The sequence below is a fragment of the Chrysemys picta genome, unplaced genomic scaffold, assembly GCF_011386835.1.
Source record: "Chrysemys picta bellii isolate R12L10 unplaced genomic scaffold, ASM1138683v2 scaf79, whole genome shotgun sequence".
NCBI lineage: Eukaryota > Metazoa > Chordata > Testudines > Emydidae > Chrysemys > Chrysemys picta.
In genome coordinates, this window is record NW_027052786.1 from 92,964 (window position 1) to 109,024 (window position 16,061).

Sequence of the window (16,061 nt, forward strand, 5' to 3'; positions counted from 1 at the left end):
GATTTCAATAAAACCGGCTTCTATAAATTCGAACTAATTTCGTAGTGTAGACATACCCCTAGTTTATCTTAAATATAGGCTTAATGTAGACAAGCCCTGGGCTTCCATGTTAGAGGCTGTACGATTCAGATTATTCCCTAAAAAATAAAGAACGAATCCTCCCTAGTACTTAGATTCTTGCTATGCATCCCAAAGGAGAAGGTGAAATTAAATACACTTGAGTCAACTCAGAAGGTAAATGGAGAAGATTATCAGTTAGGTAACCATGATGTATTTTTCCTCTTGTTTTCTTGCAGTATTTCAGTTGGAAAAGGACAGCCAACATGCAGTGAACCCCAAAGCTGGAGAACTCAGAGCTTCTCAAAGGTATCACATGTTTTAAAACACTGATCAATTTGCCAAGATAAATCAACTATTGACAAAATGAAATTAAAAAATGGTACTTGCACTCAGTGGTGTAGCCAGGTTCTAAGAGCAGGGGGAGCAAACACATAAAAAAAGGCATCACCCGCTGCGAAGCAGCGAAGAATTTTTTTTTTAAAATGCACTTCCATCCTTTAAAAAAAAGTAGTATATGGAGACATACCTATCTCATAGAGCTGGAAGGGACCTGTTAGGTCATCAAGTCCAGCCCCCTGCCTTCACTAGCAGGACCAAGTACTGATTTGTCCCAGATTTCTAAGAGGCCCCCTCAAGCATTGAACTCACAACGCTGGGTTTAGTAGGCCAATGCTCAAACCACTGAGCTATCCCTCCCCTTAAAACATACTTCCAATTCCACTGCTAAGTGATACTGGCAGTACCCAAATGTCATTCCAGCTCCTCAAAAAGGTGCTAGAATGGTGTTTCGGAGTGTTCCGGCACAATTCAAGCCCTGGTGCTGAGTGACCTCTCTCACTGGAGCCCCGTTACCTAGCTTCTGTAACCTTGCTCTTTCCTGCCCAGTGCTGTCTTCCTGTCTGACTCCTATTTGTTCTCGTCCTGGTACAGTTTTCCAATGCTCCTACCTTCCCTCCCCCTCCCTCCTAGAGGCAGCTAAATTGGTTTTCTAAGGATGCAGCTCACTCATTATCCCAGATGTTTACACCTGAATAGGGTCGTTAAGTCCTAATCACCTTCTTAATGCATCTGTTGGGTGCATATGTGCTCCAGGGCCTGTCAGCAGTACTGGCTCCACTTGTAGAGAGACATTCATAACACAGCAGGTTTGTATAATCAGCTTCAGAATATCAAGCAGAATTCATAAATTGTACAGATCTAGCCCTGATCCATCACAGGAGGATACTATGGGACCTAGTTGATGCACAAAGGATAGCTCGTCTATGGCCACAGAGGAATAAGAAGCAAGCACAGCCATATAAAAAGGTACACTAAGTACTAAAGAGCACCCAGGGAGTCGGCGCCTAAGTCACCACTTTTGACAATGTGCTCAGTGGGGGAGGGGCCACTCCCCCTGCTACCCCCCTAGCTACCCTACTGCTTGCACTCTTCTAGTGCCTTCCCTCTGAGGTTTTCGGATGCTTCCTAAACATTAACTGATTAAACCTAACCAACCACCAGTGAAATAAGAATGTATTGGTGTCACCATTTTAATGATGGGGAAACTGAAACACTGAGGTTAAAGCCCAAATTTTGAAAAGGAAACTCTAATGTTGAGTGCCTTGATATTGAAGTGCCCAATATTAAGGTCTGATTTTCAGAGGTGCCAAGAATCCACAACTCCAGATTAGGTATGTCTTCCTTGAAGTTATGTTATTTATTAAGTATATTATGGTAGTGCCTGGTAGCCCTAGCCATGGCCAAGGTTCCCACTAGCCAAGGCATTGTACAGTATTTATTAGGTGTATTACAGACGTGCCTAGGAGCCTCAGAGATGGACCAGGACCCCATTGTGCTAGGCGCGGTATATTATTCATAAGGTGTATTAGGGTAGTGCCCTGGAGCCAAGTCATGCACCAGGACCCCCCATTGTGCTAGGTGCTGTACAAACAGAACAAAAAGATCAGCACCTGGGTCTGAGCCACCCAAGTTAGCTTAGCCCAGGGATGAGTGGTCACACTATGAAGCCCTCCTTGAATTCCTGTGGCCTTATTGGTGCCGTGCCCTTCTGTGTACATCACAATGACTTCTGGGGGCATATCCCATGGTGCATTGCACAGCAGTAAACTGAGCTGCTCTGTGTCTATTTCCCAATGTTTTGTAGGACAATTTGCCTGTCCTTCAGGGCACAGCAGGATGAGGGGTTGAATTGTGGGAAGGCGTTGGAGGACTATCAGCAGACAGCACTTGAGTGATTTAGCCTGTGACCTCACTGCAATACCAACCCAAGTGAAAGTGCAGCCGGTGCACTATCCCACACCCCCAGCCATGTCGGGAGAAAGGACCAATAAACTCTAGTGAGTGGGACTTGTGTGTGCATGGGAGTGGGGTTGGGACACCACCCGAGTAAAACTCCAGGCTAAATCTGCAGTGAAGACATACCTTGAAAGTCAGTGGGAGCTGCAAGTGCTTGGGCGCTTCTGAAAATCAGATCTAAGGTCTAATGTTAGACACCCAAACAATTAGAACCCATTTTTGAAAGTTTTGCCCTACCCGACTTACCGCCAAGATTATATGGGAAATATGCAATAGCAACAGGAATAGTTCAGGACCATGTCTAGCCATAATCCCAGTAGGTGTAGTTCCAAGTCAAAAAGCAGAATGTTAATCCAGTTATTTCAATGATATACATCTAGTCGATTCTCTAAAAATACAGTCTTTGTTGATTGATTAGTCTACTGTTAATTTTGTTACCCTGTCTTCCCATCCCTGACCCACTAGTTTGTCTTATCTACCTGCTATATCTTGTCTGTTTAAATTGCAATGTCTTTGGGGGAGGGATTGTCATTTACTGACTATCTGCAGCCCCCAGCACAATGGGGTCCCTGAGCTGGTTGGCCTCTAAGTGCTACTGCAACATAATTCTAAACAACAATAATAATACCAAGCATGTCCTCTTTTTTAGCAGCCTTTTGAATGGGATATCCAGTTTTCTATCAGATGCAGTTTGGCTAGTAGCGACAACATGGAGTTCATCCGGGGGGTTCATATTGAATTCTTTCTTGCATCTATTCCACTTGATACCGATGGCTTTCTGGTGTCTTCACCCTTTGCACCATAACACACACGTGCACACAATTCTATTTTCTAAGTCTTTGCACAGCATGTTCCAATGTTTAGTTTTGTTAAGTGTCTCCATCAGTTTTGACAGAAAACCTTTTAATACTTGTGAATTATATAAAATTAATGGATTATGATACTAGGACAAAGGGGATATTAGAAATATACTTATCTTATGTGTGCCACAAACATACTGTCTTTTCTGCCTTTACTCTTTTCTCCTACTTTCTCTGCCATCCAATCATTTCCTGACCCTGAATCTCAGCCACTTTTACAAAGTGAAAATGTATGCAATCTGGACAGAAACCCTTTCTTCTTCTTCCCTTTCATTCACCATTCTTTCCTCCTTCAACCGTGTCACTGACTGATTTGTCTTTTCTACTGTCTTCCTCTAAACCATCGGTGTGTCCCAATGACCCTAACCCTATTTGCACAACTTCACATTTCTGTTCATCCATTTATTATACCCTGCCTCTTTCTGGCTCATTTTCCTTTGCCTTCAGGAACATTACTGTATCCCCTATCGTAAAACAAAGTAAACAATGTCCCCTCCACTTTACATCCATGCTCCTTGTACTGTCTGCTTCAGCGGTTAAAAATAGGGAGCTAGTCACAGATACCATTTTCCCTTATAAATTTGTCACTAAAGGACTCCCACCCACTAACCGTCTGCAAAGCATCCCTCAGTTTTTGAGAGTCCTATCACTCATGGTGAGCATGGGGATAGTGCAGTCCATAGCTTTGTCTCATGGCACCTTTTCTATGGCCAGCTCTTTGATCAAATCACCAGTACAGTAAAAAGCTGTGTTATCCGGCATGTTGGTGGAATGGGGGGTGGGTGCTGGTTAGTCAAAAAATCCTGTTAACTAAGAGTTATACTTAGCAATGGAGGGAGGGAGTTGGGGTGCAGGAGGGGGCTCAGGGCTGGGGGTTGGAGTGTGGGAGGGGATGCGGGGCATGGGGTCTGGGAGGGAGTTTGAGTGCAGGAGGTTTGGGGCTCAGGAGGTGTTTCAGGGTCCTGGATACGGCTGGTGCAGCTCCCCGCAAGCGATGACATGTCTCTGCTGCTCCTAGGTGGAGGCATGGCCAGGCAGCTCTGCACGCTGGCTCCGCCCACAGGCGCCACTTCCACAGCTCCCATTGGGATCAGTTCCCAGCCAATAGGAGCTGTGGAGCCAGTGCTCTGGGCAGGGCAGGGACAGCACACAGAGCCCCTTTGGCTGTTCCTCTGCCTAGGAGCAGCAGGGACATGTCGCCACTTCCAGGGAGCCACGCGGTAGTGAGCCAACCCGACTTTTAATGGATATCAGAAATGCCGGTTTCTCGAGCTTTCCGGTTAGTAAAGTGCCGGATAGCACAGCTTTTATTGTCATTTGAACCTTCTTTTTCCTTGTCTGTTGTATTCGTGGGTCCTATTTTACAGGGGTTCTTTGCACCAGAAGAAAAGCTGAAACCGTTTTTAAAAAAGTCTTGAATAAAAAGGGTCTTGATCTAATTTCTGTGTACCAGTAAATTTCTGGTGATATCTGAACTTTTTCTCCATTGCTTCACACCACAAGAAATTACACAGTCACCACTCTTAAAAGCACATCAGTCCCAATAGACACTCTAGCTTGATTTGCTCTATCAGCCTCTTCTTTGTTGCCCCTTGCACCTATTTTCCTTTATTTATTTACTTACTTACTTGTTTAGGCATTTTGTTAAATTTTAAAATGTCTTTCTAGTGCTCAGGTACACTTTATAAAATGTAACCGACATCACTATAGGACAATATTCTCAATATAAAGGCATGCTCAGAATGTCATCCTACTTTGTAATATTTTAAAATATCACAAATTGTTTGCATAGTTACCGAGCTGCCCCTTTTCCTAACAGTATACCACAAATCCATTATATGAGCACCAAAATCAAGTCCATATATCCATGTCCCATGAGCTGTCCTACACATGCTTAAGAAAAAAGTGGGCTCAAAAAACTCACTCTGGAACTCCCTCCCTCTATTTTTATATAAGGCACTTAACACTTTGATATACGAGCACCAAACAAAATTCCCCCTGGAAGGAGATTGAGAGCACACGGCAATTCTCCCATTACTAAATGCACTTTGTAACTAAATACTTTTCAGTCCCTATTACTAGTCATGGCTCCATAGATAAGATTGATTTGAATTTTTATTTGAATTTTGCACTTTGAATTTTCCACTTAGTTCTGTATGGAGAATACAGCAAATCCTCCGCAACATTACAACACTACCTCTCTGGACAGGAATGATTTTTTTGAGAGTAGAAAAGTTATTTCATTAATTACTTTGAGTTAAACAAGGAAAAAACAAACAGGTCTATTAAGAAATTTAGGACTCTGTATCAGACCATTTTTTGGTCCCAATTGAGCCCAGTAATAGAACGACAGATTCTTCAAACTTCCTGTATACTGAAATCTCATGTATTGGTTGCATTTGAAGAATGTTTGAAGATTAATGGTGGGTTTTTTTCCATTGTTTGTCATAAGTGAAAGATTTTTTTCAGCAAGTGCTGACAAAATTGTGTTCTACAGAGAATGCCTCATAGAATTGCCCTCTTTCAAAATGTCTGCCATTTCCTATTGTTCTCAGTATGGGTGAAGATTCTGGCTACTTTTAGATGTCCAGGTGCACATAAGAACATAGGGGGAAACCATCTTCCCTGATGGCACCTTAGTTTCACACTCATTGCTTCCATTGACCATGATGGAAAATAGGCAGCTAAGGGGAGATATGATTCAGGTCTATAACATTATGACTGGTGTAGAGAAAGTAAATAAGGAAGTGTTATTTACTCCTTCTCATAACACAGGAACTAGGGGACCACCAAGTGAAATTAATAGGCAGCAGGTTTAAAACAAATAAAAGGAAGTACTTTATCACACAATACACAGTCAACCTGCGGAACTCCTTGCCAGAGGATGTTGTGAAGGCCAAGACCATAAAAAGGTTCAAAAAAGAACTAGATAAATTCATGGAGGATAGGTCCATCAATGTCTATTAACCAGGATGAGCAGGGATGTTGTCCTTAGCCTCTGTTTTGCCAGAAGCTGGGAATGAGCAACAGGGGATGGATCACTTGATGATTCCCTGTTCTGTTCATTCCCTCTGGGGCACCTGGCACTGGCCACTGTCGGAAGACAGGATACTGGGCTAGGTGGACCTTTGGTCTGACCCAGTATGGCCATTCTTATGTTCTTATGATGCATCTTAACTGAGGTCACCTGTTGCCTCATTCTCATTGAAAATAATGGGAGATGGCAGCCATTTTGGAAGATGGTACTGCTGCATGGAATTCTGTGCAGAATAACATTCTTCAGCCTCTGCTAAAAAACAATCTTTCAGTTTTAATGAACAATAGACCAATAGAAAAAAAGGATAATTAATCCTAAAAAACATCCCAACACCCTGATCTACTCAGCAAAGAAGACAACAGAGGGCAACTCAGTGGTTGATGTGCAGGGAAATGTAGGACAGAAAGAGGTAAACTGGCCAGGATCCTCTGGCTGTTTTGTACTTCTCCGGAGTGGGGTAAAGCAGCTGTCATGTACTGGTGACTCTGGCCCTAAAAACAAATACAAAGTCAGGTTAATATTACATATCTTCAAATGATTAGAAATATCACATGGTAACAGTCCATTTGGGTTTCTTGTTTATGTTTCATGAATTAAATCTTTAATTTAAATAAACCCACAGAACTCAAGGAAATTCCTAGGTAAAAAGTATGTTAAGATGATTCTTAAGTTAGTTGACAAAACATTATAGAGAGTGTGTGATTATCCCTCCTATCCCCACTAAGCATGACAAATCCAGGACATTCAGAGTTAAAGGTTAAACTTAAAAGAAATCCAAACATGTTAATTTCTAGAAATGCCGTTGGGCACTTGAATCATCTTAACTCTACTCTGTAGTGACATGATGAGGAAAATAATGAAACAATCTAATGTGTCTTTAAAAATCAGTGTAATCTAGGGTGGGACCACAGATACTTATACACTTAATCATATTTGTAAAGCGTAGCATCACTACAGGGCAGAGTTTAGGTTGTTTGTTGGGAAATTAATAAACTTGAAGTGTAAGTGTGCTAATAAATGCTTCATATCTGTTTATATATAGATTCTGCTCTGGGTGTTACTGGGATACACACAGCTGGAACTACAAGAATATTGCACAAAAGGAAGAAACTCTTTGCTGTTCCCTGTTATGATGGAGAAAAGACATTAGCTTCCGCAAATGAAGGTATATTTTAGAGAACCGAATGTCAGATCTGAGTTCAAATTTGGGTAATTCCTCTAGTTGATGGCTCTTCTAGGATCTTTTCAGTGTTTCAATAATAAAGTCTGGTTGATCTCATAGGAATTTTTTTTTTTTTTTTACTCTTTTGACTTCTTGAAGTCTGAGCTTTCTAGCAAATAAAAAAAGGAGTTTGGTTACTGTCTAGGCGATGCAGCTTGGCCCACAGGATTCTATATTGGTACTTGATTGGCCTTAACTTCTCTCTAGCAGTTCTCTGAAAATGTTTTATTCCCAAAGAATCCTCTCATTTTGAGGTGGCTCTCTATTGAGAAGGTTAACATTGTGCTTCAGTTCACTAGCTGAACTGCAAAAAACATATTTATTTCAATTTAATTGTATATTGAAACAAGATCAAGCAGAATGTCCTTTTCCTGAGATGGACCGAACCACGGGAGAAGTCAGTTCTGCATACAATTTGTCAAATTCTGCAGTCAGCTACACCAATCTAAGGGCTTGGCTACACTTGCAAGTTAGAGCGCATTAAAGCAGCCCCGGGCGCCCTAGCTCACTACCCATCCACACTGGCAAGGCACGTAGAGCGCTCTGACTCCAGGGCTAGAGCGCGTCTGGTACTCCACCTTAGTGAGAAGATTAATGCTTGGTGCATGTCGGCTGGAACGCCGAGGCGTCAGTGTGAACGAGGTGTTGCATTACTGCACTCTAATCAGCCTCTGGAAACGTCCCATAATCCCCTTAAGTCGAGTGGCCACTCTTGTCATTGTTTTGGAATCACTGCAGGCATGCCGATATGCCCTTTGAAAGCTCCGTTTCTGACAGCTGGCTGCTTATCTGCTCCGAGACAAAGCAACCATTACTGTGGAATGCTGTGAGAGAGAGAGGCGCAAGGGGGAGAGGGGTCTGTTGCTGTCTGAACTTACAAGACAGCATGCTGACATGCTCTCGGCCCCCCCAAAACCCCACTCTCTCTCCCACAGATATACACAATACACTCCCTGTCACACTCCACCCCACCCCCCTCATTTGAAAAGCACATTGCAGCCATTTGCAGGCTGGGATAGCTACCACAATGCACTGCTCTCTGTGGCCATTGCAAGATCTGCCAATGTGGCCATGCCAGTGTGCTTGCAGCTGTCAGTGTGGACAGATTGCAGCGCTTTCCCTATTGCGCTCTACGAAGGCTGGTTTAACTCAGAGCGCTCTACATCTGCAAGTGTAGCCATGCCCTTACTCTAGAATAACTCCATAGACTTCAATGAGTGCCTGCAGGATCGGTTCCTAAAGCCAGAAATGTGGTTGATTCTATTATGATTTAAACTTTGAATAAGTAAATGATTAAACTCAGCAAAAGTATAGGCTGGACTGAGCAGGCAAAATTCTCATGGACTCTCTGGAGATGTAAATGATGTTGGAAGTTCAACTTCAAGTCTACATTGGTCACAAAATGGGTATAAGTGGCTTTGTGTTAGTCTCTGTGGGCCAAGCTCACTGCTCCCCCACAGGCTCCTCTCAGCCCTCTATTCTCTCAACAAGCTCCCTGGGTGCCCCCACCCATCCCCCTCTAGTTCAAGGACTCCTTGCAACCCGTCACCACTGTGTCCCCCTGTCAGGGTGTGTGTGCACCCCATTACCCCTTTCCCACATGCTTGAGGTGTCCCATTCCTCCATCCCCTGTATACCAGGTGCTCTGTGTGCCTCCCCCATTCTCGCCCATCCATTCTTATTTGTCTTCTTGCTATCTGGGAGCGAACTCATTCAGGGTGTGAACATGTTAAACTCGATTGGGAGGATGGGGAGAGATGAACAGGGGTGTTCTGATGCTGGAAGGTGTTAATGGAATCAACCAGTTCTTTATCTATAGACAATTACAGAAGGTCTTGAAGCTGTGGCTCTGCTAGACAGATGACAGGGACTCCATGAGTATGTCTACACACCAAAAATGGCCTGTGCTAGCTGACTCAGGCTTGTGGGGCTGAGGCTGTGGGGCTATTTAACTGTAGTGTAGACTTCGGGGCTGGAGGTGGGAGGGTCCCAGAGCTCAAGACTGAGCCCAGAAGTCTACACAGCAGTGAAATAGCTCCACAGCCTGAACACGGTGAGACTGAGTCAGCTGGCATGGGCCAGCCACGGGTACCTAGTTGTGCAGACATACCTCAGGTATCCTTTTCTCATTGCCCTCAAAATCAATAGCTTTCTGTCCAACTGATGCCTAGAACATCCCTGAAATTTCAGACTTGATCAGCCGCAGTGTTCAAAAGTTATCCCATTAAAGACAGACAAACGGAGGTCATTAAGTTGAATGTAGGGCCTGGCAAGCCCAGCCACATACTGAATATAGAATATAGATATCTTGACAATACAGAGAGGCCCTAAACCAGACTTAGGGTATGTCTACACTTGAAATGCTACAGTGGCACAGTTTGTGCTGCTGCAGTGTTTCAGAGTAGACACTCACTGCAGCAAAAGAACGGGTTCTCCCATCACTGTAGTTCATCCACCCCCACCCCCCAAGAGGTGATAGCTAGATTGATGGCAGAATTCTTGCCTTGACCTAGCACTGTCTACACCAGGGGTTAGGTCGGCATAGCTGTGTCTCTCAGATGATATGAATTTTTCACACCACTGAGAGACGTATCTGTACTGATGCAAGTTTTCATTGTAGAACAGCTCTTAACTCCCATGATACTCTGTCTTCCTCATCAAGATAGGAGGCATGGTGCATCCTGGGAGATGTAGTTAGCCCAGCCTATAGATGAGGATGGAAGTTAGAGACATTGAATCTACAATGAGGCACTACAGCAATATTTCCAAATTTTGGTTTCTGGGTTTTTTTCCCAAAAACTTGTCCTGGGACATATCTTGTCTGCACCTACTGGCTCCCACCAACATTTTTATACAATATTACCTATTACCGTGGTTATAAATCAAGAAGACTTCTGTCTCCTCAGTGCTGTGGGACTGTTGTATTGAAGCTCAAATATTTGACTGAGAAAATAAATAAATTAATGTCCAGCGAGAAAGGGAAGGAGGAGAATCGTATGTTAAGTACTTATATACATATAGTTTATTTATTTATTTATTTGCTAGATATCTTAAATCTGCATCAGGAATCAGAGACGCCTCCAGATCCAGGGGAGGAAGATGGTTTAAATCAGAGGCTGGAATCAGAGATGCAGCAAGACCCAGAGCCCAGGCAGAAAGATGATTTAAACTGGAAGCAGGAATCAGCAACTCAGCGAGACCCTGAACTGGAGGAAACAGACCTTCCCAAAGGTATTACCTCTTATTTAGAGTCAGAGAGGTTAAGGCCAGAAGGGACGACCAGACGCAACACCAACACTATCAAGTCACCAACACCACCCAACACCTGCACACTCTTATTTCCCTCCCATCTGTACTTGATTTAACATTTATTCTGTTACAGTTCTGTTAAATTTAATCTTTTAAGATCAGCCGAAGAGGATGCAATACAAAATGTTCCTTTGTCTTTGCAGATTAAAAAAAATAAGTACAAAGGCAAAATCAATTACAAATCGTTCTGTGCAAAGTCAGAACATTCTGAAATTATGGCTCACACTGCAGTGTTAATTTGCCGATTTTGTAAAACTGAATAAATTGAAAATTATGAATGTGTAACATTTAGACTGTTTAAAAAGTTACACCATGTTCGATGTGGTTGAGATAAAATTACTAAGTGAATCTAATCATTGAATTTTCCTGTTTTGTTTGTTTTAAATTGTCAAAGGGTCTACTCACCACAGTTAGTTCCTCCTTCTGGCCACTCTGGGGATTAGGGGCAGGTCTTCACTACCTGCCAGATCGGCACGTAGGGATCAATCTATCGGGGATCAATTGATCACGTCTCATCTAGACGCTCCCCGTTGACTCCGGAACTCCAGCTTGTGAGAGGTGGAAGCGGAGTCGACGGGGGAGCGGCAGCGGTCGACTCGCTGCCGTCTAGGGTGACCAGATCACCCAAGTCAAATATCGGGACGCAGGGGGGGGGAGGGTGACGCGCGGGGGGCGGGGCCAAAAAAAACCCCCTTCCTCCGCAAGCGCTGGAGGGAGGCCCGGGAGACGCAGGGGAAGTGCGGGGCCGGGGTGAGTAAGAGTCCGGCCTGGTCCCGAGCAGGCAGGACTCAGTTGGGTGGTAGGGAGAGGAGGGGGGCGGCCCGCGGGGCCAGGCGGCGGCTGTTCTCACCCCCGGGCAGCGGGACTCGGGAGCAGCCGCTGCTGCAGCTCCCACTGCCGCGGGGGGAGGAAGCGGCCATGGCGCTTGCCGGCTGCGGCTCTGGCGCCCCTGAACCCCCCGAGCCGGGGCCTGCTGCGGGGATCCAGCAGCGCGTACGCTGGGCCCAGCCCAGCCCCTGGCCAGTCGCGTCTGGGCTGCTGCCCAGCTGGTGCTATCGCGCGGCGGCCCCGAGTGGGGGCAGCAGGCCCCAGCCCCCCCGTCCCGCTCGGGTCCCGCAGGGGAACGAACGGGGCTGGGCTGCTGATGCCTCCACCCCGGGGCCGCCGCGGGATAGCACCAGCTGGGCAGCAGCCCAGACACGACTGGCCAGGGGCTGGGCCCAGCGTACGCGCTGCTGGGTCCCTGCAGCAGGCCCCGGCTCGGAGGGTTCGGGGGCGGCAGAGCCGCAGCCGCCAAGCGCCATGGCCGCTTCCTCCCCCCGCGGCAGTGGGAGCTGCAGCAGCGGCTGCTCCCGAGTCCTGCTGCCCGGGGGGGAGAACAGCCGCCGCCTGGCCCCGCGGGCCGCCCCCCTCCTCGCCCTACCACCCAACTGAGTCCTGCCTGCTCGGGACCAGGCCGGACTCTTACTCACCCCGGTCCCGCGCTTCCCCTGAGTCTCCCGGGCCTCCCTCCAGCGCTTGCGGAGGGAGGGGGAATGGTGAGCCCGGGGAAGAGGCGGGGATTCGGGGAGGGAGCCAATCGGGGGAGGAGGGGGCGGGGTCAGGGCGGGGGGGGGGAGGTGCGAGAGCACTTCCGGGCTCCAGGCTCCGGCGCATTTCCTTGTTTGTCCAGTGTCCCGACCGCACGTCGGTCGGGACGTGGGACAAACAAGGAAATATCGGGACAGTCCCGATAAAATCGGGACGTCTGGTCACCCTACTGCCATCCTCATGGCCAGGTAAGTTGACCTAAGATATGCCGACTTCAGCTACGTCAATAGCATAGCTGAAGTCGATCCCCCCCGTAGTATAGACCAGGGCTAGCTCTCTCTCTCTCTTTTTCACTCTCTGCGAGTCGGTGTGCTTCCTCTTCATGACATGGCCCTCCGGCCAGATCACTAGGCATATTTCCACCTTCCTCCTTCAAAGTCTTCCAGGGCAAACTGTCCCAGGCAGGCCACACTCCACTGCCTGATCTGTACCACTCCTCCAGTAGCTGGTAGGGGAACCCTGCCCTCTACTCTGGGTTCCAGTTCGTGGCCCTTTCATCAGCAGCCAAAGTACACACTATCCAATACCTTGCTGTCTTCCCCTCCTCTGGGTTACCCAAGCACGGACCCCTTTTTTCCCCAAGGAGTGATTGCAGACTACTTCCCTGTAGCCCCCAGGTGCTCTCAGCTCCTGGCCTTTATACAGGCCTCTCCTGTTCCCATCCAGCTGAGCCTCCTGCAATTAACAGTCTCACACAGCAGGAGGAAGATAAATATGCTGCATCGACTAAGAATGGATTCTTTCCTCTCTGTTTTCCTTGCTAGATGGTGTAAATCAGGGGCAGGAATCACAGACTCCACAAGCCCCAAAGTTGGGGGTGAAAGTTGGTGTAAATCAGGAGCAGAAACGAGAGACTCAAGGAGCCCCAGCACCAGGGGAGAGGGATGGTTTAACTCTGGAGCAGGAATCAGCAACTCAGCAAGATTCAGAGCCAAGGGAGAGAGAATTTCCTACAGGTAGTGCCTCTTATAATGTGCCATTAACTGTCTATAACTTAACTTTGATACTATTAACCAATAAAACATCATATTATTTGATTTACAAGAACCTTCTCTCTGTTTCTCTCCTCATACCACTCAGTGCCAATCCATAATGAAGCAGCATTTGATTTTTCTCTTCATTTTTCTCTATTCCTCACTTACAAAATGGATTCCATGAAAGTAATGTAGTTGAGAGCACTGTGACATCGTGCTCCTTCCCACAGTGAAATTCCATAGCAATCCAGTTAAACCTTAGGGAACATATTCTTCAAACCTTATTCAAACTAAATATCACTTACAATGGCTCATGTAAGTGCTACACCAGAGCCATAATTAAGCATTGTAGCACCCGGGGCAAGCAAGCATATTTATCCCCCCCGGAGGCAGTGCATTGTGGGGGGGGGGCTCACTGGCTCGTGTCCCCCCCAGAATTCTGCCCTCTATTTAGCACAGAGGTTTTCAAACTTTGGGGTGCACCTCCCTACAGGGACACACCCCACAGTTTAAAAACTGTCGCCTCCTGCCAGGAGCCAGCATGTAATGCAGCCATCCATCACAATTTGCTACCCCTAGACTAGAGAATGACAAAGGTGAGAAGTAGCAAATTGTGATGGATGGTTGTTACACACGCATGGTGCACCACACTCTGAACCAATACAAGTGCTCCTGGGGAGTACACTCACCACCGACAAAAGGCACCAAGCAGGCAGGCATAGAAGTGACATACTAACTACAGCACCTGTATGCTCATGTAACTTGAGTTAACATATGTTTGTAGTGTAGGAATGGCCTTAGGTATATGAATTCTTTGTGAGAGGTAACAGCAAAAGAATGAGACTGCTAGGGCCAGATTCACTCAGGGATTTAGGCTCCTACTTTTGTGGATCTGGGCCTACTGCACCATAAAGGCTCAGGAACAAAAAGGCACATAAAAAGAACCCCCAGATCATTTATTTCTTCTGGCAGCACCTCCCCCCTGGGTTGAACCCCAACTCCTACCCTCCATCCCAGATTTTGCTCCTCAGCCCCTCTCCTGCCCCTGCCTCCAGCTGTTTGACCCCACACACACACATACCACAGCGGGAGGGGTGGTTAGTTGTAGAAAGAATTTATCCACAGCTTTGAATACAATTCTTGTCAAGTCCAAAAGTTGTTGAGAATTAGAGCAGACTTTTTAGAAAAACATCCAAACTTGATGTAAAAATTGCCAGTAATGGAGAATCCATCACAGTCCATCACAACCCTTGGGAAGTTAAACATGTGTACCTTACCTCTAGTCTGAATTTATCTAGCTTTAACTTCCAGCCTTTGGATCATGTTATACCTTTGTCTGCTAGACCAAAAAACCCCTCTATCAAATTTCTGTAGGTTGTTCTTTTCTTGTTCCATATCAAGCCATGAAGTCCCATATCAGGTCACCTTTGATAATCATATTAAGCCAGGAAGTTCAAGAATGTATTCTGTGACTCTTACAGGGTCTTTTGTAAGGGCTTGATCCAAGAAGCCAATTCTGAAGATCATAGCTTTCCTTACAATGTTACATTCAAAAGTGTGGGCAGGTTTGAAAGCCTGGTCCTGGCACATCTTGCAGACTAGATATATCTTGGTCCCATCTATAGATTTGCCTTCCTGCAGGATGCCCTGTCTGCACTCTCGTGATTGTGGGGATGTTACTTTCTGAGATGCTTTGATATCAGAGAATCATTTATCTTTTGGATAAAAGGATCATTTATTTCAACTAATATTTACTTTGATAGGGTGTCAATATCCTCAACCATTGTCCTTGGCATCTGAATTTGTGAAGAACAAATCATGTCAAACCAATCTGATAGCTTTCTTTGATAGGATAACGAGCCTTGCGGATAAGGGTGAAGCAGTGGATGTGGTATACCTAGACTTTAGTAAGGCATTTGATACGGTCTCGCATGATATTCTTATCGATAAACTAGGCAAATACAATTTAGATGGGGCTACTATAAGGTGGGTGCATAACTGGCTGGATAACCATACTCAGAGAGTTGTTATTAATGGTTCCCAATCCTGCTGGAAAGGCGTAACGAGTGGGGTACCGCAGGGGTCTGTTTTGGGACTAGCTCTGTTCAATATCTTCATCAACGACTTAGATATTGGCATAGAAAGTACGCTTATTAAGTTTGCGGATGATACCAAACTGGGAGGGATTGCAACTACTTTGGAGGACAGGGTCATAATTCAAAATGATCTGGACAAATTGGAGAAATGGTCTGAGTTAAACAGGATGAAGTTTAACAAAGACAAATGCAAAGTGCTCCACTTAGGAAGGAAAAATCAATTTCACACATACAGAATGGGAAAAGACTGTCTAGGAAGGAGTACGGCAGAAAGGGATCTAGGGGTTATAGTGGACCACAAGCTAAATATGAGTCAACAGTGTGATGCTGTTGCAAAAAAAGCAAACATGATTCTGGGATGTATTAACAGGTGTGTTGTGAGCAAGACACGAGAAGTCATTCTTCCGCTCTACTCTGCTCTGGTTAGGCCTCAGCTGGAGTATTGTGTCCAGTTCTGGGCGCCGCATTTTAAAAAAGATGTGGAGAAATTGGAAAGGGTCCAAAGAAGAGCAACAAGAATGATTAAAGGTCTTGAGAACATGACCTATGAAGGAAGGCTGAAAGAATTGGGTTTGTTTAGTTTGGAAAAGAGAAGACTGAGAGGGGACATGATAGCAG

At 45.7% G+C, this 16,061-nt stretch overlaps 1 protein-coding gene across 3 annotated transcripts in view; it reads left to right on the forward strand.

Moving 5' to 3' along the window:
* Positions 1–243: 243 nt before the first annotated feature.
* Positions 244–16,061, forward strand: part of LOC135972194 (interferon-induced very large GTPase 1-like) — a 62,380-nt gene continuing 46,562 nt past the window's right edge. For 2 of the 3 annotated variants that reach the window (XM_065579072.1, XM_065579075.1), the window contains exons 1-3: positions 296–366; positions 7,295–7,417; positions 10,520–10,705. The gene's annotated coding sequence lies outside the window, so the exon portion shown is untranslated. Of the gene's footprint in view, positions 367–3,004; positions 3,083–7,294; positions 7,418–10,519; positions 10,706–16,061 lie in introns of all 3 variants that reach the window. The other variant, XM_065579074.1, reaches the window with a different exon arrangement.